This window comes from Bos indicus, chromosome 9 (assembly GCF_029378745.1).
Source record: "Bos indicus isolate NIAB-ARS_2022 breed Sahiwal x Tharparkar chromosome 9, NIAB-ARS_B.indTharparkar_mat_pri_1.0, whole genome shotgun sequence".
Taxonomy (NCBI): domain Eukaryota; kingdom Metazoa; phylum Chordata; class Mammalia; order Artiodactyla; family Bovidae; genus Bos; species Bos indicus.
In genome coordinates, this window is record NC_091768.1 from 98,636,059 (window position 1) to 98,651,056 (window position 14,998).

Here is a 14,998-nt window from a genome sequence, read left to right on the forward strand (position 1 = left end):
AAAATATTCTTGAAAAGAATCAAGTTCTATAAACAGGAATAAATGATTATGGAGTAGGCATCTCTATAATTGTGTTTTTACTTTTTTTGTTCCTAGTTGTTTCGCAAGAAGTACAGCCGAAAATTGAACCATAAAGTCTGCCTTGACAGAAAGGCATTAGCCTACCACACTAAAGCACCAAGATAGGAGAGACAGTTATTTATGAAGGAACACTATCTGCTATTATCCTTTTGAGATTCTACAAAAGGGCTAAATATTGATGCATTTCCAAGTCACCTTTCCCCCACTTCTTGTATTAACAAGCAGGAGTATGTTTTAGATGCTCCTAATTTGTCAAGATCAGGTGAGCAGAACTGTTGTACAGAGCACACTGCTCTATTCCTACAAGGGCTCTGCAACCCTGCAGGTTATTAATAATTCATAGGTCTTTCTTAGTTCACAACAGGGGCATTACTCAGAGGGCATCATTCTTACTGAAAGAAGTTAACAGCAATGGGCCTTCAATGCACAAGTCAAACAAGAAGACTTCTATGAATCTATGCACAATTAAGACCTGTTAAAGAGCTCCAGTTACTACAGCCCCTCTCCACCCACCCCTCTCCCCCTAAAAATACTCAGCATTCTTCATCTGTTTATTCTGGTGTTGTGCTGATGTGCTCAATCGTGGCCGACTCTTTGCGAGCCCATGGACTGTAACCTGCCAAGTTCCTCTGTCCATGAAATTTTCCAGGCAAGAATACTGGAGTGGGTTGCCGTTTCCTTCTCCAGGGCCTCTTCCTGACCCAGGGATTGAACCCAAGCTTCCTGCATTGCAGGCAGATTCTTTACCACTGTGCCACCGTGGGAAGCCATGGAGAGATTAAATCACCCTCCATTTATTTGGCTGTCCACCAACTCCTGTCACAGTATAGTCCACAGATGGAGAGGGGCCAGCTGGCCAAGTCAGAGCAGAGCATTTTTAGAGTTTTAAGAGTTGTATTAACACAGAAATTCTTTTAAAATCATTTCCCTTTATTCCATATTGAAATGGTCAATGCTGCTGGGTATAAACATGGTTCTCTAAACTAAATTAGTATGTCCAAACTAGCCTTTCAGGCAGGATTATGACATCTATCATAACACATGAACTTCTGGGTTGCAGCATTATTTATTTATCAAGGAAATACATGAAGGGTCCCAATGTCTTTATGACTGAGAAGAAACAAGTCTCCCGGAAAAGGAACACTATCTTTTATGGTCTTTCTCAATACGCTCAGGCCTCCTGGGTAAAATGGAAACCACTCCATAAAATTCATCTCAAATAATAGCAGTCCCACCTCAGAAGTCTAAAAGGGAGAATTAGGAAAGAGTTTAAGAAAGTAGAACAAGGTAAAGCCTGTGCCCATGACTGAATGTCCTGCTTCTTAAAAGCATCTTAAAAACAATAGAAAATCAAAACCAGATACTGTCAGGCCCAAGTGCCTATGGAAGCGTGGTCACCAATTCAAGACCAATGGCATATGTCAGAACTCTTTATTCTGAGTGGATTGTAGCCCACCAGGCTCCTCGGTCCATGGGATTATCCAGGCATGAATACTGGAGTAGGTTGCCGTTTCCTTCTCGAAAAATGTACTCCAATACAACTTAAGTTTCAAGTATAATTTATGCTTTCTGTGTATCAGTAAAAAGAACCCTTGCTCTAGCTAAAAATAATACCTCAATTTTACTGAGGATTTACTATGCACCAGGTACCTCTCTACGCATTTTGCATGTATTAATATATCTATAATGCTCATGACAATCCTATGGAGTAGGAGTTATTATTACCTCCATTTCACAGATAGGAAAATCAAGCAGACACAGAATGCTTAAGTAATTTGCCCAGACACCCAGCTAGCAAATAATGAAGCTGCTATTCACATGCAAGCCGTCCGTCTTCAGAGCCCATCGTCTCACACTGAGCTCTGTCTCTTAGTTTAAAGGCACTATCCGTTTACTCCATGAGAAAGGATCATTATGGAAAAGGAATAGTTTTTACTCATTAGGAAGGCTGAATCAACTTTGGGGAGGATATCCCCTACAAAATAAATAGAAATCCACCACCAAAATCACTGTATCAGTGACACTTGCTCTGTTACTAGGCACAAGAGTTTCAATGACTAACAGAGAAAAGGCTTTCAGACAATCTGTAAATGCATAAAGTTATTGATAATAATATATGATAGATAACAGGTGAAACTGAGAAAAATTTGATTCTATAACTACATCTCACTTTCTCCGGTTCCTTTAAGATTCTAACCATGTTGAATCAGATGTTCATCCTTGGGGTTTTTAGTTTTTTGTTTTTAAACCAATGGAATGCCCCAGGTCAGAGTAAGTACAGTGAAGTGATCTTCGAAAACCCTGGGGTTTGTCTTTATTGATAATTCCAAATTTTAAGTTCTGCTCATCAATGATTACAGAAAATAACTACCAGATGTCCCTCTTGTCACTGAATTTATGCCTGCATGCCGCAATGAATAGTTTGCTCGTGAAGGATATGATGTTCCAAAAAATGGAGCCTTCCACAGCAGTACTACAGTCATTTACCTTGGATGTCTGCAGCTGACCTCTTTCAAAACAAAAAGAACTCCACCAGGATGAAAGTAAGTTATTATTTATTTTTCTAGGCATATTATTTATTTTCTACATGTGCAAAGCATCAGATTATAAATAAGGAATCTTTTCATAAATACCTAAAAAACTTTTGCAAATTAAAGTCATTGAGTTATCCTTTTTGTTTGTCCCAGCTAAAAATACAGTTTAAAATGCTATAAAGAAATCACAGTAATGAGAACTGACAGCCAGGAAGAATGAATATACAACCACTGTATTGACAAATGTCAGTGGTAGGTTCAGGAAGACTGGACCCAAACACTGGTCAAATCAATGAAAAGAGCATGTACATCTAAAGCAGTGGCTTTTAGTTTTTAAAATCACAAAACACAGTAAGAGGCGCAATTTACATCAAGACCTGATAAATACATACACATTCATAGGTCTCTAAGTGAAATCACAGCTTCAGGAAACCATACAGACCTTCATAGACGAGAAGCTCTCTCCTTTCTACTCTACTCTTTTCTATTCTATTCCGTTATAAAAACTACTTATAACTGGCTAAGTTCACTTTGTGAGTCACTATCAGCTCACTATTCCACACTGTAGAGCTCTTATCTGAAGGGGATGAGGAAGCCAGCACAGTCAGAAGAATCAGCAGCAGAGAAACAGGGAAGTGAAAGTGAGGTTGCTTAGTCATGTCCGACTCTTTGCAACCCCAGGGACTGTAGCCCGCCAGGCTCCTCTGTCCTTGGGATTCTCCAGGCAAGAATACTGGAGTGGGTTGCCATTTCCTTCTCCATTTCCTTCTTCCCAACCCAGGGATTGAACCCAGTTCTCCCGCATTGCAGGAAGACTCTTTACTGTCTGAGCTACCAGGGAATCCAAAGGATGTGTCAGAAGTGGGATGTGTCAGAAGAGAAATAGTAACGATCCCCAAAACAGAGACATTGCATCTTCTGGTTCCCACTGCCTCCAGGAAAAGATGTATCTGAGTGAGACCTTCAAAATCATGAGTGTTATCTACTATCCCAGACTTATAGACTGAACTGTGTCCGCATGTAGCCTCATGAAAAGATGTCCCAGGTACCTCCTTACCCAGGCAAGGTACAACTGGTGAGCCACCCAAACATTCATCATGGAGCTGTAAGAATCCAAGAAGCAGTATGTCAGCCCTACTTTGGGCAATAAAGGATAATGAGAGTTTATCTTCAGGTTTTTCTTTCAACATGGTCTTGGGTCAACAGTGAACAGGTGCACCAAAGCAGTCCATGACCAGTGAAAGTGCTGGGAACAGCACTGGAGCCATCACCACCTCTGATGATGGTCTCGGCCCCAAACATACGAAAGGCACTCAACCTGGAAAAGGAGATTCTCCATCCAGCAGACTTCACCCCTCTGTCACCAAAATACGAGATGCCAATAACTAGTTTTTTTTTTTTGCTTCTAAGAAACTTTAATTACTTAAAACACATGCTTGCTAAGTCGCATCAGGCATGTCTGACTCTTTGTGACTGTATCGACTGGAGCCCACCAGGCTCCTTTGTCCATGAGATTCTCCAGGCAAGAATACTGGAGTGGGTTGCATGCCCTCCCTCCAGGGGATCTTCCGGACCCAGGGATCCAACCCGCATCTCTTATGACTCCTTCATTGACAAGCAGATTCTTTACCACTACTGCCACCTGGGAAGCCCCAAAATGAAAATGTCAGGCTCTCAGCTGTGTCTGACTCTGAGACCCCATGGACTGGAGATTGCCACGCTCCTCTGTCCATGGGATTCTTCAGGCAAGAATACTGGAGTAGGTAGCCATTCCTTTCTCTAGGGGATCTTTTTGACCCAGGGATGGAACCCAGGTCTCTTGCATTGCAGGCAGATTCTTCATAGTCTGAGCCACCAGGGAAACTCCACATAAACACGGATTCCTCAGATATTCAAATCCTCCAATTCAGATCTCAAAAATCTTGGTGCTCTCTCTAAAAGCTTAATTGCAGCCTTTTAAAAAGAGCCATTTGAGGAGGTGTGTAGTGACTGAACAACCATTTAAACAGGAGGTAAATATCAGGAATAAATCAGCTAATTCAACTTCCACATGAATTTTTAATATGACACATAATAATTACTGAATAAACAAAAAAGGTATCTACTGACCTTGTGCACTTCCAGGGATAAATATTGGAGCAACTTGGTGTTTTCAGATGTAGAAGAGGAAATACGGAGCTCTGGTAGGCATTTCTGTCAATAGCTGCAATCGGGAGCTGAATTGTGATTGTTTCTCTCGTTCTACAGGCCAGAGATGAGGGTGATAATCATGGCAAGCGGCAGAACAAGAGGCTCCGGAAGCAGAATTAAAAGTATCAAGAATAAGCATACAGGATGCAAGTCTTTACGGCAGCCGTTTGGAAACCTGCCCACCAGCATTAATGCTCCTGGAAGCAAATGAACAGATGGGCACCTCTAAGCTTAGAGACCCACTCAAAGTTACTCAAAATTAAGATGTGCCATTCCTCAAGAGAAATTACAGTCTGGGAAGAATTCGTTTACCTGTGACTAACCTAAGAACAACATAGTTGAAAATTACATCTCTCTGAGTCATCGGGGAAGCCCTGAAAATTACACACAAGTCAATTTAAGTTAAATGTGAATCTTCATCCTTTAAAAAAGTTATGAGTATCTGGTACAGAACTTTTTAAACAGATTTAAAAATTGATTTCATTTGATGATATTTTTTTTTAATTTAATGATACATTACATATGGAATAGTTTCCCAAAATAGTTCCAAAGCAGGTTTCATGTTAAATGTGAAGCTTCAGTTCAAAAGGAATGGTCCTTATCTGGATTTTCTATGTTAGGCCCACATTCATTTTTTATATCGAACAAATAAGACTTAGCAGCACAACAATTAAGTGAATAACACTGCAGATGGATTTGTCAAGTCTGCTTTTAGCTCTAAAGCTTTAAAGTCAAACTCTAGTAACTGTCAATATGCTCCTATCACATCCATACCTGTCCTCTACACCACAAGTCAGTGTAATCTGCAGACAGAAATGAGAAGAAATTGAACATATTTTATGGCTGTTCTGCTTGAGGGAAGAAGAATAAGGTAAATCAATACTTCTTGTCATTTCATAAAAATACTACATTCTCCAAGACATTTAGCCAGCATTTGCCCATTTAAGCAAGGACAAAAACATAAAAAAGAAAGTTTTTAACTTAGAAAATTAGCACGTCAATATTTCTGGGTCACAGAAATTGAAGTCATAGCATGCATTGCTTCAAAATCTAAGTTAAATACATTCTCAAGGTTGGTTACTCTCAGTAATGGCAACTACCATTAAGAAAACCTAAAATTTCAGGAATAAAGAGTCATATTTAACATCCTGTTATTGCCACTGAAATATTACTAAATTTATAGCCCCATTAAAAAATGCTGCCAGGACATGACTTGCCTTATAAAATTAGATCTGTAAAAACATTCTATGTCTTTGCTCATACACTATATTTCCCTCACTCACTGTCCCATCAATTCAACAGGAAATTTTTCTTAAAACTATACTGTTCAGTATTATTTCTGACCTTTGGAAATGGATATTTGTTGATTACCTAGCCATGTCATTATACATTTAAAGAGAACAATGTAAAGTTGAGTCAGAGAGACTCCCAATGATCTGTCATAATTTAGGAAATGAATTCTGAGTGAACAAACTGTAAGTGGACCTGAGTTATAAAACAGGTTATATATAACTATACAAATTAAACAAAGAATTCCCTGGTGGCTCAACCAGTAAACAATCTGACTGCCAACTCGGGAGACCCGGGTTTGATCCCTGGGTCAAGAAGAACCCTGGAGAAGGGAATGGCAACCCACTCCAGTATTCTTACCTGGAAAATGCCATGGACAGAGGAGCTTGGTGGGCTATAGTCCATGAGGCTGCAAAGAGTCAGACACAACTGAGCAAGTAACACCTTAAGCAATATTTAGGAATATTAAAAAGTATTAATGGGGGAGAGTGGATGTATGTACAGGCACTGCTGAATCCCTTCACTGTTCACCTGAAACTATCCTAACACTGTTAATTGGCTATACCTCAATACATAATAAAAATTGTTTTAAAAAAGAAAAGTATTTAAAGTCAGAGATTTTTAATTTTAATTTAATGCCACTTTTAATGTTCAGAAGTGATTGTATTTTAAAAACATTTTGAGTAGAATGACTAATAGAACCTCTAATGTAGCAAGAAAAAAATAAAGCATTAATAGTAAAATATGGTAAAATTGGAAGTTCATGGCATGGAGTTAGTTCAAGGAGAAACTGTAATAGAGTTTAAATCATGGCTAACAATTAACTGCTGATTTGGGGGCAACTGTGGTCTCTCTGAACCAAAGATATGCAGAATGGGATATGCAGAATGCATGGCTATTGGGATACAACTAATACAACTGGGATATGCAGAATGCATGGCTATTCTGAAGATTAAATGAGCATCTACCTACCCAACCAGTGTCTGGCATAAGGTGTTCAGTAAATGTTATTTTTTTCTCTTCTACAAATGAACTAACAACAGGTAATGAGGACTGGAGTAAGGACAGGGGGCAATGGGTAGCAGGTTCTAGTGAGGGGAAGAGTGAGGAAGGGGCACAGTGAAAGAAAAAAATGATAAAGGATAAAAATGAAGGACACAATATATCCCCATAGTAAGGATTGCTAAATATCATGAAGACAAAAAAATCAGGAAAACACAGAGTGCTAGATCATTAACATCCTGGCTTTTTAGGCCAAGGAGTTCAGTGCTGAATCCTTAGGAAGATGTGGTTCTGCCTATATGAGAAAAGCCCAGGCTTATGAGAGGAAGAAGAAAACCAAGTTCAAGCCCTGTTTCCCTTGTGGGTTTCTACTTGAAACTTTTGGTTTAGAAGTTGGTGGATTTTTCCTGTGCCCCTGATTAGGCTTTAGTGACTGGGAATGCAAAGGTCTTTTGGAAGAGCATTCATTTGTTGTGAAGAAATTAGACCCTGAATTCACTGAGTTGTTTATTCATATGATTGGTGACAGGAAGGATTTTTAAAAAGATGCTCCATCTCGGAGATTACATTTTCTTCATCCATAAATATTTCAGAATTTATCCATAATAGGGAAGGACTCTTCTAAAGTGTACTGGAATACCACTACACAGCTGCTGCTGCTGCTGCTAAGTCGCTTCAGTCGTGTCCGACTCTGGGCGACGCCATAGACGGCAGCCCACCAGGCTCCCCCGTCCCTGGGATTCTCCAGGCAAGAACACTGGAGTGGGTTGCCATTTCCTACTCCAATATTACACATCTAAAAAATTTTTAAATATTTCCTTAACATCAAATTGGTATTCAATTATGTTCTGCTGCTGCTGCTGCTAAGTCACTTCAGTTGTGTCTGACTCTGTGCGACCCTACAGACGGCAGCCCACCAGGCTCCCCCGTCCCTGGGATTCTCCAGGCAAGAACACTGGAGTGGGTTGCCATTTCCTACTCCAATATTACACATCTAAAAAATTTTTAAATATTTCCTTAACATCAAATTGGTATTCAATTATGTTCTGCTGCTGCTGCTGCTAAGTCACTTCAGTTGTGTCTGACTCTGTGCGACCCTACAGACGGCAGCCCACCAGGCTCCCCCGTCCCTGGGATTCTCCAGGCAAGAACACTGGAGTGGGTTGCCATTTCCTACTCCAATATTACACATCTAAAAAATTTTTAAATATTTCCTTAACATCAAATTGGTATTCAATTATGTTCTGCTGCTGCTGCTGCTAAGTCACTTCAGTTGTGTCTGACTCTGTGCGACCCTACAGACGGCAGCCCATCAGGCTCCCCCGTCCCTGGGATTCTCCAGGCAAGAACACTGGAGTGGGTTGCCATTTCCTACTCCAATATTACACATCTAAAAAATTTTTAAATATTTCCTTAACATCAAATTGGTATTCAATTATGTTCTGCTGCTGCTGCTGCTAAGTCACTTCAGTTGTGTCTGACTCTGTGCGACCCTACAGACGGCAGCCCATCAGGCTCCCCAGTCCCTGGGATTCTCCAGGCAAGAACACTGGAGTGGGTTGCCATTTCCTTCTCCAATTCATAAAGTGAAAAGTGAAAGTGAAGTTGCTCAGTCATGTCCGACTTTTAGCGACCCCATGGACTGCAGCCTACCAGGCTCCTCCGTCCATGGGAGTTTCCAGGCAAGAGTACTGGAGTGGGGTGCCATTGCCTTCTCCGCAATTATGTTCTACTGTCTCTTAATTTTTTAACAAAAGATCCTTTGTTCAACTCAGAATCCAGATGTTTTCTTCCAAACATCCAGGTGCTGGAGGTGAGAGGGTGGCTAATTGAGAGCACAGATGAAAAAGATCAGACATGGGCTGACAGTTTTTAAAGTTGGGCGACTGGTATAGAGTTCATTGTACTACTCTCCCTAATTCTGTATAACCCTCACATTGTTGATAAGGAAAATCTTTTATACTTTCTATAGTAGAAAATTAAACAGAAACAAATATCAATAGTATAAAAATAGCTTTATTTTATTTTCTATGTATGTTACAGCAACAAAAAGTTCAGTTCAATTCAGTTCAGTCACTCAGTCATGTCCGACTCTTTGCAACCCTATGGACTGCAGCATGCCAGGCCTCCCTGTCCATTACCAACTCCCAGAGTTGACTCAAACTCATGTCCATTGAGTTGGTGATGCCATCCAACCATCTCATCCTCTGTTGTCCCCTTCTCCTCCTGCCTTCAATCTTTCCCAGAATCAGGGTCTTTGCAAATGAGTCAGTTATTCACATCAGGTGGCCAAAGTATTGGGAGTTTCAGCTTCAACATCAGTCCTTCCAATGAACATTCAGGACTGATTTCCTTTAGGATGGACTGGTTAGAGTCTTCTCCAACACCACAGTTCAAAAGCATCAATTCTTCAGTGCTCAGCTTTCATTATAGTCCAACTCTCACATCCATACGTGACTACTGGAAAACCATAGCCTTGACTCAATGGAACTTTGTTGGCAAAGTAATGTCTCTGCTTTTTAATATGGTGTCTAAGTTGGTCATAACTTTTCTTCCAAGGAGTAAGCATCTTTAGTTCTTCTTCACTTTCTGCCATAAGGGTGGTGTCATCTGCATATCTGAAGTTATTGATATTTCTCCCAGTAATCTTGATTCCAGCTTGTGCTTCATCCAGCCCAGCGTTTCTCATGATGTACTCTACATATAAGTTAAATAAGCAGGGTGACAATATACAGCCTTGACGTACTCCTTTTCCTGTTTGGAACCAGGCTGTTGTTCCATGTCCAGTTCTAACTGTTGCTTCCTGACCTGCATACAGATTTCTCAAGAGGCAGGTGGTCTGGTATTCCCATCTCTTTCAGAATTTTCCACAGTTTATTGTGATCCACACAGTCAAAGGCTTTGGCATAGTCAATAAAGCAGAAATAGATGTTTTCCTGGAACTCTCTTGCCTTTTCAATGATCCAGCGGATGTTGGCAATTTGATCTCTGGTTCCTCTGCCTTTTCTAAAACCAGCTTGAACAACTGGAAGTTCACAGTTCACTACTGTTGAAGCCTGGCATGGAGAATTTTGAGCATTTTTTTACTAGCGTGTGACATGAGTGCAATTGTGCGGTAGTTTGAGCATTCTTTGACATTGCCTTTCTTTGAGATTGGAAAGAAAACTGACCTTTTCCATTCGTGTGGCCACTGCTGAGTTTTCCAAATTTGCTGATATGTTGAGTGCAGCACTTTCACAGTATCATCCTTTAGGATTTGAAATAGTTCAACTGGAATTCTATCATCTCCATTAGCTTTGTTCATAGTGATGCTTTCTAAGGCCCATTTGATTTCATATTCCAGGATGTCTGGCTCTAGGTGAGTGATCACACCATCATGATTATCTGGGTCATGAAGATCTTTATTGTACAGTTCTTCTGTGTATTCTTGCCACCTCTTCTTAATATCTTCTGCTTCTGTTAGGTCCATACCATTTCTGTCCTTTATTGAGCCCTTCTTTGCATGAAATGTTCCCTTGGTATCTCTAATTTTCTTGAAGAGATCTCAAAAATTAGGCTACATCTATTCAAGGAATAGTTAAAACTTTATTGAAGTTGAAAACTCATTGAAAATCTTCAAAAGCTATTAAGTTTATGGAATCAATTTTTGCATATCCATTTTTAGTAGATTTTCAATACTCTCAATAGTACCATTTCTTAAGAGAGGAGTCCAAGTTAAAAATAAAAATTCCTGGATCCTATTTCATTTCATCTTACATATTCTATAGGATGGGCTTCTCTGGTAGTTCAGACAGTAAAGAATCCGCCTGCAGTGCAGGAGACTTTGTTTTGATCCCTGGGTTGGGAAGATCCCCTGAAGAAGGGCATGACAACCAACTACAGGAAATTCTTACCTGGAGAATCCCCATGGACAGAGGAACCTGGCAGGCTATAGTCCATGGGGTCGCAAAGAGTTGGACATGACTGAGTGACTAAGCACAGCACAGCACATTCTATAGGATAAGTGAGGCTGTCACATTATAGCACAGGTAAGGAGAAGACAGTTGAGGAAGGGAAGTCATTTTCAGACCTCGTGAATCATGAGGACAATGGAGATTGATACATGCTTTGTGTCCTAAGCCGCCTCATTTGCTGCCCCTGAGAAGGGCGATTACAGGAGACTCTGGGGACTTGGCCCATATCTTCAGACGTACACATATGTTATGTAAAAGTCTTGTTCGTGTACAGGAAATGCTTTCGTTCCCCCGCTTGAACATCTCAGCAGATGTGCCAATAGGTTCCAGAAGAGGATCAGCTTAGACAGAGTATCTGTAACTGTGGCAAAGCCTGCTAGTTGCCTTGTCTCTCCCTCTTTGTTAACAGAATCCTGGTATAATGAGGGGTAGAAGGGGGCCTAGATTTTTTTTTTTTAACTACATTTCACAACAAGAGGTGGCCATATAATAGAGTCCTTGTTACTGGTGTTAGTATACCATCGGTTGGCTGTGGTGAAGTCCTTTACAAGGGGATGGATGGACTGTTTTGCTACATTTTGCCACTAGCCCTTTGCTCCTTTTGTCTTCTTATCGGTAACTTCGTGTGCTGGCTAGTGTTCAGGAACCATCATATCAGCATGAGGATCCCAGCTAAACCCTAATGACCGTGGCTTCCAAAGCCCAGGTGCCTCACGTTTCTGCGGCCCCTGGCCAGAAAGACTGTTTTTCCTCTTGCACCTCATGTGTCCACAAGTACTTGGCCCCAAGGGAAAATCCACTGACACCCAAACCTCCTTCTATGGCTCCCCACCCCCCTCCCCTCAAGCCATGCACTTGCCACAGGGCTTTCTGCTTCTCTTCCCCTCTACCACCTTCAGTCAGTTGTTCTGTATTATGCCCCAGATTTATAGCTATTTCCTTTTGAGGTAGGAGATTCCAGTAGGGTACAAACCCCTTATATTTGGAAGTAGAATATGTTAGAACTGCTAGAATATAGACGAGGAAGTGCTAGAATATATACATTACTATGAACATTTCTTGAACAGAGAGTGGTACTCATAAAACATGATCTGGTGATCGAGTTCACAGAAACAAGCCTACTTGAACATTTTTTGAAGAGCTCTCAATTGTCCACTAAAAGGCTTTGTTAGCCATTTTACAAATATCATTAAATTATTCCTATGTATGGTTAAGGGTTAAGTGATGGTGGGTATAGCCTATAGATAGTCACTGGGATAGAAAAATAAACCTTTCCAGACCATTTCAGGTAATGTAAGTCAAGGGATACATTTAGACTACTAGGTGATGAACAAAGCGTGAGGAAGATGTGCAGGAAGAATATAAAATCATTCTTGCCATTTAAAAATCTTACTGAAAAGAAAAAAAAGTTACAAAAATATATTAATGGAAATCAATATATAATGCTAACATATGGAGAAAAAAATGCTGCTGCTGCTGTTTTGTTACTAAATCATGTCTGACTCTTTGCAGCCCCATGGACTATAGCCCCTCAGGTTCCTCTGTCCATGGGATTTTCTTGCTAAGAACATTGGAGCGGACTGCCATTTCCTTTTCCAGGGGATCCTCCAGACCCAGTGATCAAACCGTTGTCTCCTGCTTGGCAGGTGAACTTTTTACCCTGAGCGACCTGGAGAACCCTAGAGGAAGAAATACATGCCTCTCCCCTGCCGCTGTATTACAGCAAAATAAACAAAGCTAGGATTAGAGAAATGATTAATTCCTTCTATACACTATGCTGAAACTCTGAATAGATAACATCTGATAAATTGTGGAATATGATTAGTATACACAGCACATTGGAGATCACCAATAACTTAGCTTTTCTATAGTAACAGATAATTTAAAAATAAATATTTTAATGTGTGATCTATTCTGTCCATTTCTTGTTATATTTTTCAAAGTCAAATATGAAATAAAATCTAATTTTAAGAATAAAAATGACTCCAGTGTCTGAAGTCTGAGTTATTAAAAGAATACTGAAGCCATTAACAAAAGTAAGTTGGAAGAAACTGATTTAGGAAGAAGAAAAAGAGATTTTATATTTCTAGTATGTCCAATATGCATAAATAGCAGGAAAACCTTGTTTTTTGCCCATCATTTTTAGTTCGGTACAAGTGAAATAACAGAAATTTTGATAACACAAAGATTTTGACTATTCGCATCTGAACTTCACTCACTTCCTTGTCTGGTGGCCTCCAGCAAGAATATACGATTTGCTTTCCTTCATAGAAAAATTGTGACCACAACATCAAACTAGAGGGTTATCTTTTGAGAATTAACTGGCATAATTAAACTAAAATACCAGCAAAGAGTAGGTATCATATGTTAATATCTCCCCCCACCGATTTCTTCTTCCTATTCTCTTCTGAAACCCAAGTTTGGTTCTGTATGAGTCTCAACCTGAAATTGATTCGTTTGCTAACCATCCTTCAACATGAAATACTCATATCAACCATACATCCTTTACCCCTTTTCTTTACAAAAGTTATACATTCTTCAAGGCCCAATTCAAGGCTCATCTTTTTGATGAGTAAACAATCATTCCAATCTGTACTGATTTTTTCTTTCCTAAAGTGTTTCATGACATATGTTTCTATTAGTTATTTTATTTATATATATATATATATATATATATGTGGCTTGTCTCCCCAGCTAAACACAAGCTTCTAAACAGCAAAATCAGTGTCTAGAATTGTTCTAATTTGTAACACTAGACTCTGGCTCTCTTCAGAGATCAGTAAAAAGTCTTGCTGAATAAAGCAATCAGTGGTGGTAACCATTAAAATCTGAGGGCTAATATTGATTAACATATACCCAGCAAACTTAAAAAATAACTTAAGTCATTTTTCATTAGTGCCAATTGGTGCGAAAACCAAAATTCAGTATGATTATAACTGAACAAGAAAAACAGCTACTGGTTTGGCCTAAAATGCATTGCTTAAATGAGATACTGTAATAAGGTAGTTTTGTAAAAGATCCTATACCATAATATTTAGCAAATGCACAGATGGCAAGAATTAAGAATGGAAATAGACTTTTATCAGATTCTTGATATAATCTAAAGTAAGAGGTTTAAGTAACCTAAAAGTAATTTTTTAGTTTGTGATGCATTCTTTAAAAAAGTAGATCACGGGGTCAGCACTAGAATTAAACCTATTACAGCAGTGAAAAGTGAAAGTGTCAGTCACTCAGTCGTGACCCCATGGACTGTAGCCTCTGTCCACGGAATTCTCCAGGCAAGAATACTGGAGTGGGTAGCCATTCCCTTCTCCAGGGGATCTTCTTGACCCAGGGATCAAACTCGGGTCTCCTGCATTACAGGCAGGTTCTTTACCATCTGAGACACCAGGGAAGCCCTCCTACAGCAGTAAACTACATAAACTATCCATCATTTTAAATGTGACAGAAATAAACCCATTTATATAGAAGTCAAGGACACCAGTGTGCCAGTCAATTTACCTAGGACTTGAAACAACCTAGTAAGATAGCTGATTCTGAAAAGTCAAGGATCAACCAGCAAGAGTCTTTGTGCACAACTCAACTTTTAATACTTCAGTTATAAATTCAGCACTGATCTTTGGGGTTAGCAAAATTATAGCTATATGGCCTCATTCTTTACTTACACACTCACATACCACACAAACACATACCACAAAATAAAAACCAACAGAAGCTTATGACTGTATGTGGGGAACAGTTTCATTTATAAACAATTTCCATGTATCTTCTATTTAAAAAGTATTTAAAAACCTGGAGAAGGGAACGGCTACCCACTCCAGTATTCTGGCCTGGAAAATTCCATGGACTGTATAGTCCTTGGGGTCACAAAGAGCTGGACACAACTGAGTGACTTTCACTTCACTTAAAAACCATAGTAGAATGTCTTTGTAAAACTATCTTTGTGCA

General features: G+C 39.7%; 1 protein-coding gene across 1 annotated transcript in view; it reads right to left on the reverse strand.

The window, feature by feature from the left end:
- Nucleotides 1-14,998, reverse strand: part of AGPAT4 (1-acylglycerol-3-phosphate O-acyltransferase 4) — a 1,411,158-nt gene that overhangs the window by 1,375,103 nt on the left and 21,057 nt on the right. Inside the window, exon 2 of the mRNA XM_070795610.1 lies at nt 4,725-5,002. The gene's annotated coding sequence lies outside the window, so the exon portion shown is untranslated. The remainder of the gene's footprint in view (nt 1-4,724; nt 5,003-14,998) is intronic.